The following is a 10,000-nucleotide window of genomic DNA, read 5'->3' as shown; positions in this document are numbered from 1 at the left end:
TTTCACCTTAATTCGGTATGTACTTAGACATGCATGGCTTAATCTTTGAGACAAGCATATGACTACTGGCAGGATCAACCAGGGAGCTTAGTTATTATTGTAAATTTAAATTTTCGTCGTCGGCCCTCCCTGTAAGACCGATCGACGTTAAGCCATTTCTCTTTTGTATGTAACACACATTTCATAAATTTTGTACCTCTTATAGAGGCCAAATATTCTCCTCCTCCTCTCATAAAGCACGAAAATCACTTTCACGCCGTGCATCCATCGTGCAAGCACGTAGACCACACACGCTGGACAATATAATAAAAGATAGCGCGGACAGTGGCATGCTATACAAATCGAGAAAGCGCGTACAGTGATCATGCTGGTCATTTTGCCACCAAATTTTATAATCTTTATCATTAGAGCGGGCCCACCAACCTCGTCTCTGTACTTTATACATTTCTCCTCCATCTGCACACACCTTTTCAAACATTAACGGAGAGAGTTCCTTGGACTTGCTTTAAATGTACATATTAGATATGTTGGAATCTCTCTCCTTTAGAAGTTTCCCCAGCCTTAAAACTTCTTTCATTTTTACTCCTCTCTCCATACTTATTTTCCTCTCTGAACGTATCAGAGAGGATTTTATTTCTGACACCTCTTGACTTTTCTTAAATTCAGGGACGTAATTTTGTTCATAATTCAGTGGACTTTTGTGTATTTTATACTTTAAATATTTCCAAACAGTCTCCCTTCTAAAAGTGATAGAACGAATTTTCGTCTAACACTACTTTCTTGGTTCAAAAATTTTATACAATCTTATAACTTTTTCAGTTTTAACAAATTTTGGTTACAGACAGTTGATGCTCAGTTTGTACAAGTATGCAACATTTATAAGTGCATACAGGTCACCAGCCTTATATTACAAGGCTCACCACATATGGGCCATTCGGTCTTAGACACCGACCCGTGGTAATGCTGTGTGGAGATTAATAATAATCCGCAACGGAAAACCGGAACGAGAATAGTCGAGAAAGTATATTCTCGAGGAGCGGTAGACTGCTTTTCAACCGAAGTCATAAAAGAGCCACACGCTCGACGCTACTCCCGACCGGTCCGAGCGAACCGAAAGTGCCTTCCTATAAATACCGAACGGCCGGCCGCTAGGTCGGCGACGCATGGGCTTACGCCCAGGCGTATGCCTGTGCAAACCGCCGTGAGAGCGTACCATCCCGCCGGCACGGTAAAACTTAGACTGAAAATATCGTCGAACATATCCTTTCATTTTATAACGTTCTATACATGAAAATTAATAAATTAACATGCAGGACATAATAAATTCACATTCTCATGTAAATCATGGGTTTAATTAATATTTTAAAAAATTTTAAAACCGCCCAGAACCGATGAGATGAAAATATTAAAACGATATTTTTGCATTTTCTTACGGTAAAACATTAACAAATAAGCGACTATAGCAATATAAAACTCCATTTGTAATTTAATTAATCAAAATTAATATTTTTTTTTGATTTTTCAGCGATCCAGAACCGATGAGACGAAAACATTAAAACGATATTTTTGCATTTTCTTACGACAAAACATTAACAAATACGAGACTATAACAATATAAAACTACATATGTAATTTAATTAATCAAAATTAATAATTTTTTTTGATTTTTCAGTGATCCAGAACCGATAAGTCGAAAATTTTAACAATCATATTTTTGCATTCTGTACCGTGGATCCATCGTTAAACGCTATTAAACTAACGTCCGTGATGGTATAAATGCAGATTTTCGCTCCGTTTAGCCAAAATAACGAACTATAGGTGCGCTCCGAAATATTTCAAAGTCCCAGCGGCGTATTGCTTCGCCTCTTAGAACCGATTAGTCGAAAATTTTAACAATCATATTTTTGCATTCTGTACCGTGGATCGATCGTTAAACGCTATTAAACTAGCGTCCGTGATGGTATAAATGCAGATTTTCGCTCCGTTTAGCCAAAATAACGAACTTTAGGTGCGCTCCGAAATATTTCAAAGTCCCAGCGGCGTATTGCTTCGCCTCTTAGAACCGATTAGTCGAAAATTTTAACAATCATATTTTTGCATTCTGTACCGTGGATCCATCGTTAAACGCTATTAAACTAACGTCCGTGATGGTATAAATGCAGATTTTCGCTCCGTTTAGCCAAAATAACGAACTTTAGGTGCGCTCCGAAATATTTCAAAGTCCCAGCGGCGTATTGCTTCGCCTCTTAGAACCGATTAGTCGAAAATTTTAACAATCATATTTTTGCATTCTGTACCGTGGATCGATCGTTAAACGCTATTAAACTAACGTCCGTGATGGTATAAATGCAGATTTTCGCTCCGTTTAGCCAAAATAACGAACTTTAGGTGCGCTCCGAAATATTTCAAAGTCCCAGCGGCGTATTGCTTCGCCTCTTAGAACCGATTAGTCGAAAATTTTAACAATCATATTTTTGCATTCTGTACCGTGGATCCATCGTTAAACGCTATTAAACTAACGTCCGTGATGGTATAAATGCAGATTTTCGCTCCGTTTAGCCAAAATAACGAACTTTAGGTGCGCTCCGAAATATTTCAAAGTCCCAGCGGCGTATTGCTTCGCCTCTTAGAACCGATTAGTCGAAAATTTTAACAATCATATTTTTGCATTCTGTACCGTGGATCGATCGTTAAACGCTATTAAACTAACGTCCGTGATGGTATAAATGCAGATTTTCGCTCCGTTTAGCCAAAATAACGAACTTTAGGTGCGCTCCGAAATATTTCAAAGTCCCAGCGGCGTATTGCTTCGCCTCTTAGAACCGATTAGTCGAAAATTTTAACAATCATATTTTTGCATTCTGTACCGTGGATCGATCGTTAAACGCTATTAAACTAACGTCCGTGATGGTATAAATGCAGATTTTCGCTCCGTTTAGCCAAAATAACGAACTTTAGGTGCGCTCCGAAATATTTCAAAGTCCCAGCGGCGTATTGCTTCGCCTCTTAGAACCGATTAGTCGAAAATTTTAACAATCATATTTTTGCATTCTGTACCGTGGATCGATCGTTAAACGCTATTAAACTAACGTCCGTGATGGTATAAATGCAGATTTTCGCTCCGTTTAGCCAAAATAACGAACTATAGGTGCGCTCCGAAATATTTCAAAGTCCCAGCGGCGTATTGCTTCGCCTCTTAGAACCGATTAGTCGAAAATTTTAACAATCATATTTTTGCATTCTGTACCGTGGATCGATCGTTAAACGCTATTAAACTAGCGTCCGTGATGGTATAAATGCAGATTTTCGCTCCGTTTAGCCAAAATAACGAACTTTAGGTGCGCTCCGAAATATTTCAAAGTCCCAGCGGCGTATTGCTTCGCCTCTTAGAACCGATTAGTCGAAAATTTTAACAATCATATTTTTGCATTCTGTACCGTGGATCCATCGTTAAACGCTATTAAACTAACGTCCGTGATGGTATAAATGCAGATTTTCGCTCCGTTTAGCCAAAATAACGAACTTTAGGTGCGCTCCGAAATATTTCAAAGTCCCAGCGGCGTATTGCTTCGCCTCTTAGAACCGATTAGTCGAAAATTTTAACAATCATATTTTTGCATTCTGTACCGTGGATCGATCGTTAAACGCTATTAAACTAACGTCCGTGATGGTATAAATGCAGATTTTCGCTCCGTTTAGCCAAAATAACGAACTTTAGGTGCGCTCCGAAATATTTCAAAGTCCCAGCGGCGTATTGCTTCGCCTCTTAGAACCGATTAGTCGAAAATTTTAACAATCATATTTTTGCATTCTGTACCGTGGATCGATCGTTAAACGCTATTAAACTAACGTCCGTGATGGTATAAATGCAGATTTTCGCTCCGTTTAGCCAAAATAACGAACTTTAGGTGCGCTCCGAAATATTTCAAAGTCCCAGCGGCGTATTGCTTCGCCTCTTAGAACCGATTAGTCGAAAATTTTAACAATCATATTTTTGCATTCTGTACCGTGGATCGATCGTTAAACGCTATTAAACTAACGTCCGTGATGGTATAAATGCAGATTTTCGCTCCGTTTAGCCAAAATAACGAACTATAGGTGCGCTCCGAAATATTTCAAAGTCCCAGCGGCGTATTGCTTCGCCTCTTAGAACCGATTAGTCGAAAATTTTAACAATCATATTTTTGCATTCTGTACCGTGGATCGATCGTTAAACGCTATTAAACTAGCGTCCGTGATGGTATAAATGCAGATTTTCGCTCCGTTTAGCCAAAATAACGAACTTTAGGTGCGCTCCGAAATATTTCAAAGTCCCAGCGGCGTATTGCTTCGCCTCTTAGAACCGATTAGTCGAAAATTTTAACAATCATATTTTTGCATTCTGTACCGTGGATCCATCGTTAAACGCTATTAAACTAACGTCCGTGATGGTATAAATGCAGATTTTCGCTCCGTTTAGCCAAAATAACGAACTTTAGGTGCGCTCCGAAATATTTCAAAGTCCCAGCGGCGTATTGCTTCGCCTCTTAGAACCGATTAGTCGAAAATTTTAACAATCATATTTTTGCATTCTGTACCGTGGATCGATCGTTAAACGCTATTAAACTAACGTCCGTGATGGTATAAATGCAGATTTTCGCTCCGTTTAGCCAAAATAACGAACTTTAGGTGCGCTCCGAAATATTTCAAAGTCCCAGCGGCGTATTGCTTCGCCTCTTAGAACCGATTAGTCGAAAATTTTAACAATCATATTTTTGCATTCTGTACCGTGGATCGATCGTTAAACGCTATTAAACTAACGTCCGTGATGGTATAAATGCAGATTTTCGCTCCGTTTAGCCAAAATAACGAACTTTAGGTGCGCTCCGAAATATTTCAAAGTCCCAGCGGCGTATTGCTTCGCCTCTTAGAACCGATTAGTCGAAAATTTTAACAATCATATTTTTGCATTCTGTACCGTGGATCCATAGTTAAACGCTATTAAACTAACGTCCGTGATGGTATAAATGCAGATTTTCGCTCCGTTTAGCCAAAATAACGAACTTTAGGTGCGCTCCGAAATATTTCAAAGTCCCAGCGGCGTATTGCTTCGCCTCTTAGAACCGATTAGTCGAAAATTTTAACAATCATATTTTTGCATTCTGTACCGTGGATCGATCGTTAAACGCTATTAAACTAACGTCCGTGATGGTATAAATGCAGATTTTCGCTCCGTTTAGCCAAAATAACGAACTATAGGTGCGCTCCGAAATATTTCAAAGTCCCAGCGGCGTATTGCTTCGCCTCTTAGAACCGATTAGTCGAAAATTTTAACAATCATATTTTTGCATTCTGTACCGTGGATCGATCGTTAAACGCTATTAAACTAGCGTCCGTGATGGTATAAATGCAGATTTTCGCTCCGTTTAGCCAAAATAACGAACTTTAGGTGCGCTCCGAAATATTTCAAAGTCCCAGCGGCGTATTGCTTCGCCTCTTAGAACCGATTAGTCGAAAATTTTAACAATCATATTTTTGCATTCTGTACCGTGGATCCATCGTTAAACGCTATTAAACTAACGTCCGTGATGGTATAAATGCAGATTTTCGCTCCGTTTAGCCAAAATAACGAACTTTAGGTGCGCTCCGAAATATTTCAAAGTCCCAGCGGCGTATTGCTTCGCCTCTTAGAACCGATTAGTCGAAAATTTTAACAATCATATTTTTGCATTCTGTACCGTGGATCGATCGTTAAACGCTATTAAACTAACGTCCGTGATGGTATAAATGCAGATTTTCGCTCCGTTTAGCCAAAATAACGAACTTTAGGTGCGCTCCGAAATATTTCAAAGTCCCAGCGGCGTATTGCTTCGCCTCTTAGAACCGATTAGTCGAAAATTTTAACAATCATATTTTTGCATTCTGTACCGTGGATCGATCGTTAAACGCTATTAAACTAACGTCCGTGATGGTATAAATGCAGATTTTCGCTCCGTTTAGCCAAAATAACGAACTTTAGGTGCGCTCCGAAATATTTCAAAGTCCCAGCGGCGTATTGCTTCGCCTCTTAGAACCGATTAGTCGAAAATTTTAACAATCATATTTTTGCATTCTGTACCGTGGATCCATAGTTAAACGCTATTAAACTAACGTCCGTGATGGTATAAATGCAGATTTTCGCTCCGTTTAGCCAAAATAACGAACTTTAGGTGCGCTCCGAAATATTTCAAAGTCCCAGCGGCGTATTGCTTCGCCTCTTAGAACCGATTAGTCGAAAATTTTAACAATCATATTTTTGCATTCTGTACCGTGGATCCATCGTTAAACGCTATTAAACTAACGTCCGTGATGGTATAAATGCAGATTTTCGCTCCGTTTAGCCAAAATAACGAACTTTAGGTGCGCTCCGAAATATTTCAAAGTCCCAGCGGCGTATTGCTTCGCCTCTTAGAACCGATTAGTCGAAAATTTTAACAATCATATTTTTGCATTCTGTACCGTGGATCGATCGTTAAACGCTATTAAACTAGCGTCCGTGATGGTATAAATGCAGATTTTCGCTCCGTTTAGCCAAAATAACGAACTTTAGGTGCGCTCCGAAATATTTCAAAGTCCCAGCGGCGTATTGCTTCGCCTCTTAGAACCGATTAGTCGAAAATTTTAACAATCATATTTTTGCATTCTGTACCGTGGATCCATCGTTAAACGCTATTAAACTAACGTCCGTGATGGTATAAATGCAGATTTTCGCTCCGTTTAGCCAAAATAACGAACTTTAGGTGCGCTCCGAAATATTTCAAAGTCCCAGCGGCGTATTGCTTCGCCTCTTAGAACCGATTAGTCGAAAATTTTAACAATCATATTTTTGCATTCTGTACCGTGGATCGATCGTTAAACGCTATTAAACTAACGTTCGTGATGGTATAAATGCAGATTTTCGCTCCGTTTAGCCAAAATAACGAACTTTAGGTGCGCTCCGAAATATTTCAAAGTCCCAGCGGCGTATTGCTTCGCCTCTTAGAACCGATTAGTCGAAAATTTTAACAATCATATTTTTGCATTCTGTACCGTGGATCGATCGTTAAACGCTATTAAACTAACGTCCGTGATGGTATAAATGCAGATTTTCGCTCCGTTTAGCCAAAATAACGAACTTTAGGTGCGCTCCGAAATATTTCAAAGTCCCAGCGGCGTATTGCTTCGCCTCTTAGAACCGATTAGTCGAAAATTTTAACAATCATATTTTTGCATTCTGTACCGTGGATCCATAGTTAAACGCCTTAAACTAACGTCCGTGATGGTATAAATGCAGATTTTCGCTCCGTTTAGCCAAAATAACGAACTTTAGGTGCGCTCCGAAATATTTCAAAGTCCCAGCGGCGTATTGCTTCGCCTCTTAGAACCGATTAGTCGAAAATTTTAACAATCATATTTTTGCATTCTGTACCGTGGATCGATCGTTAAACGCTATTAAACTAACGTCCGTGATGGTATAAATGCAGATTTTCGCTCCGTTTAGCCAAAATAACGAACTTTAGGTGCGCTCCGAAATCTTTCAAAGTCCCAGCGGCGTATTGCTTCGCCTCTTAGAACCGATTAGTCGAAAATTTTAACAATCATATTTTTGCATTCTGTACCGTGGATCGATCGTTAAACGCTATTAAACTAGCGTCCGTGATGGTATAAATGCAGATTTTCGCTCCGTTTAGCCAAAATAACGAACTTTAGGTGCGCTCCGAAATATTTCAAAGTCCCAGCGGCGTATTGCTTCGCCTCTTAGAACCGATTAGTCGAAAATTTTAACAATCATATTTTTGCATTCTGTACCGTGGATCGATCGTTAAACGCTATTAAACTAGCGTCCGTGATGGTATAAATGCAGATTTTCGCTCCGTTTAGCCAAAATAACGAACTTTAGGTGCGCTCCGAAATATTTCAAAGTCCCAGCGGCGTATTGCTTCGCCTCTTAGAACCGATTAGTCGAAAATTTTAACAATCATATTTTTGCATTCTGTACCGTGGATCCATCGTTAAACGCTATTAAACTAACGTCCGTGATGGTATAAATGCAGATTTTCGCTCCGTTTAGCCAAAATAACGAACTTTAGGTGCGCTCCGAAATATTTCAAAGTCCCAGCGGCGTATTGCTTCGCCTCTTAGAACCGATTAGTCGAAAATTTTAACAATCATATTTTTGCATTCTGTACCGTGGATCGATCGTTAAACGCTATTAAACTAACGTTCGTGATGGTATAAATGCAGATTTTCGCTCCGTTTAGCCAAAATAACGAACTTTAGGTGCGCTCCGAAATATTTCAAAGTCCCAGCGGCGTATTGCTTCGCCTCTTAGAACCGATTAGTCGAAAATTTTAACAATCATATTTTTGCATTCTGTACCGTGGATCGATCGTTAAACGCTATTAAACTAACGTCCGTGATGGTATAAATGCAGATTTTCGCTCCGTTTAGCCAAAATAACGAACTTTAGGTGCGCTCCGAAATATTTCAAAGTCCCAGCGGCGTATTGCTTCGCCTCTTAGAACCGATTAGTCGAAAATTTTAACAATCATATTTTTGCATTCTGTACCGTGGATCCATAGTTAAACGCCTTAAACTAACGTCCGTGATGGTATAAATGCAGATTTTCGCTCCGTTTAGCCAAAATAACGAACTTTAGGTGCGCTCCGAAATATTTCAAAGTCCCAGCGGCGTATTGCTTCGCCTCTTAGAACCGATTAGTCGAAAATTTTAACAATCATATTTTTGCATTCTGTACCGTGGATCGATCGTTAAACGCTATTAAACTAACGTCCGTGATGGTATAAATGCAGATTTTCGCTCCGTTTAGCCAAAATAACGAACTTTAGGTGCGCTCCGAAATATTTCAAAGTCCCAGCGGCGTATTGCTTCGCCTCTTAGAACCGATTAGTCGAAAATTTTAACAATCATATTTTTGCATTCTGTACCGTGGATCGATCGTTAAACGCTATTAAACTAGCGTCCGTGATGGTATAAATGCAGATTTTCGCTCCGTTTAGCCAAAATAACGAACTTTAGGTGCGCTCCGAAATATTTCAAAGTCCCAGCGGCGTATTGCTTCGCCTCTTAGAACCGATTAGTCGAAAATTTTAACAATCATATTTTTGCATTCTGTACCGTGGATCCATCGTTAAACGCTATTAAACTAACGTCCGTGATGGTATAAATGCAGATTTTCGCTCCGTTTAGCCAAAATAACGAACTTTAGGTGCGCTCCGAAATATTTCAAAGTCCCAGCGGCGTATTGCTTCGCCTCTTAGAACCGATTAGTCGAAAATTTTAACAATCATATTTTTGCATTCTGTACCGTGGATCGATCGTTAAACGCTATTAAACTAGCGTCCGTGATGGTATAAATGCAGATTTTCGCTCCGTTTAGCCAAAATAACGAACTTTAGGTGCGCTCCGAAATATTTCAAAGTCCCAGCCGCGTATTGCTTTGCCCCGAAATTTTTCAAAGTTCCAGCGGCGTGTTGCTTTCAAAGTGCCTCCCTCTAAATACCGATCGGCAGGCCGCTAGGTCGGCGACGCACGGGCTTACGCCCAGGCGTATACGGGGGCAAATCGCCGTGAGAGCGTGCGATTTTGACTTTCGCAATAAGATAGTCTCCTTTATGAAAAGGAGCGTACACGTCTCCCAAAAAAAAAAACAGTTTCATGACGATCAATGTAGTTCTTGATCGAAATGTATCATAGGACGAAGATTTTATCGAAAAGTACGAACTTTGGCGACGCATCGAAATTTTTCAAAGTTCCAACGGCGTGTTGCTTTCAAAGTGCCTCCCTCTAAATACCGATCGGCAGGCCGCTAGGTCGGCGACGCACGGGCTTACGCCCAGGCGTATACGGGGGCAAATCGCCGTGAGAGCGTGCGATTTTGACTTTCGCAATAAGATAGTCTCCTTTATGAAAAGGAGCGTACACGTCTCCCAAAAAAAAAAACAGTTTCATGACGATCAATGTAGTTCTTGATCGAAATGTA

The 10,000-nt window shown here is 40.0% G+C and overlaps 1 non-coding gene across 1 annotated transcript in view; it reads right to left on the bottom strand.

Annotated features, from left to right (window-relative positions):
- The window catches only part of LOC143307518 (small subunit ribosomal RNA), a 1,923-nt gene extending 1,838 nt beyond the window's left edge, over positions 1–85 (bottom strand). The window contains exon 1 of the ribosomal RNA XR_013064641.1: positions 1–85. This exon is cut by the window's left edge and continues 1,838 nt beyond it. This is a non-coding gene — a ribosomal RNA (small subunit ribosomal RNA).
- Positions 86–10,000: the final 9,915 nt, after the last annotated feature.

Source organism: Osmia lignaria, unplaced genomic scaffold, assembly GCF_051020975.1.
Source record: "Osmia lignaria lignaria isolate PbOS001 unplaced genomic scaffold, iyOsmLign1 scaffold0058, whole genome shotgun sequence".
NCBI lineage: Eukaryota > Metazoa > Arthropoda > Insecta > Hymenoptera > Megachilidae > Osmia > Osmia lignaria.
Note: the sequence above shows the minus strand (reverse complement) of the source record. Positions and strands in the feature narration are given on the sequence as shown.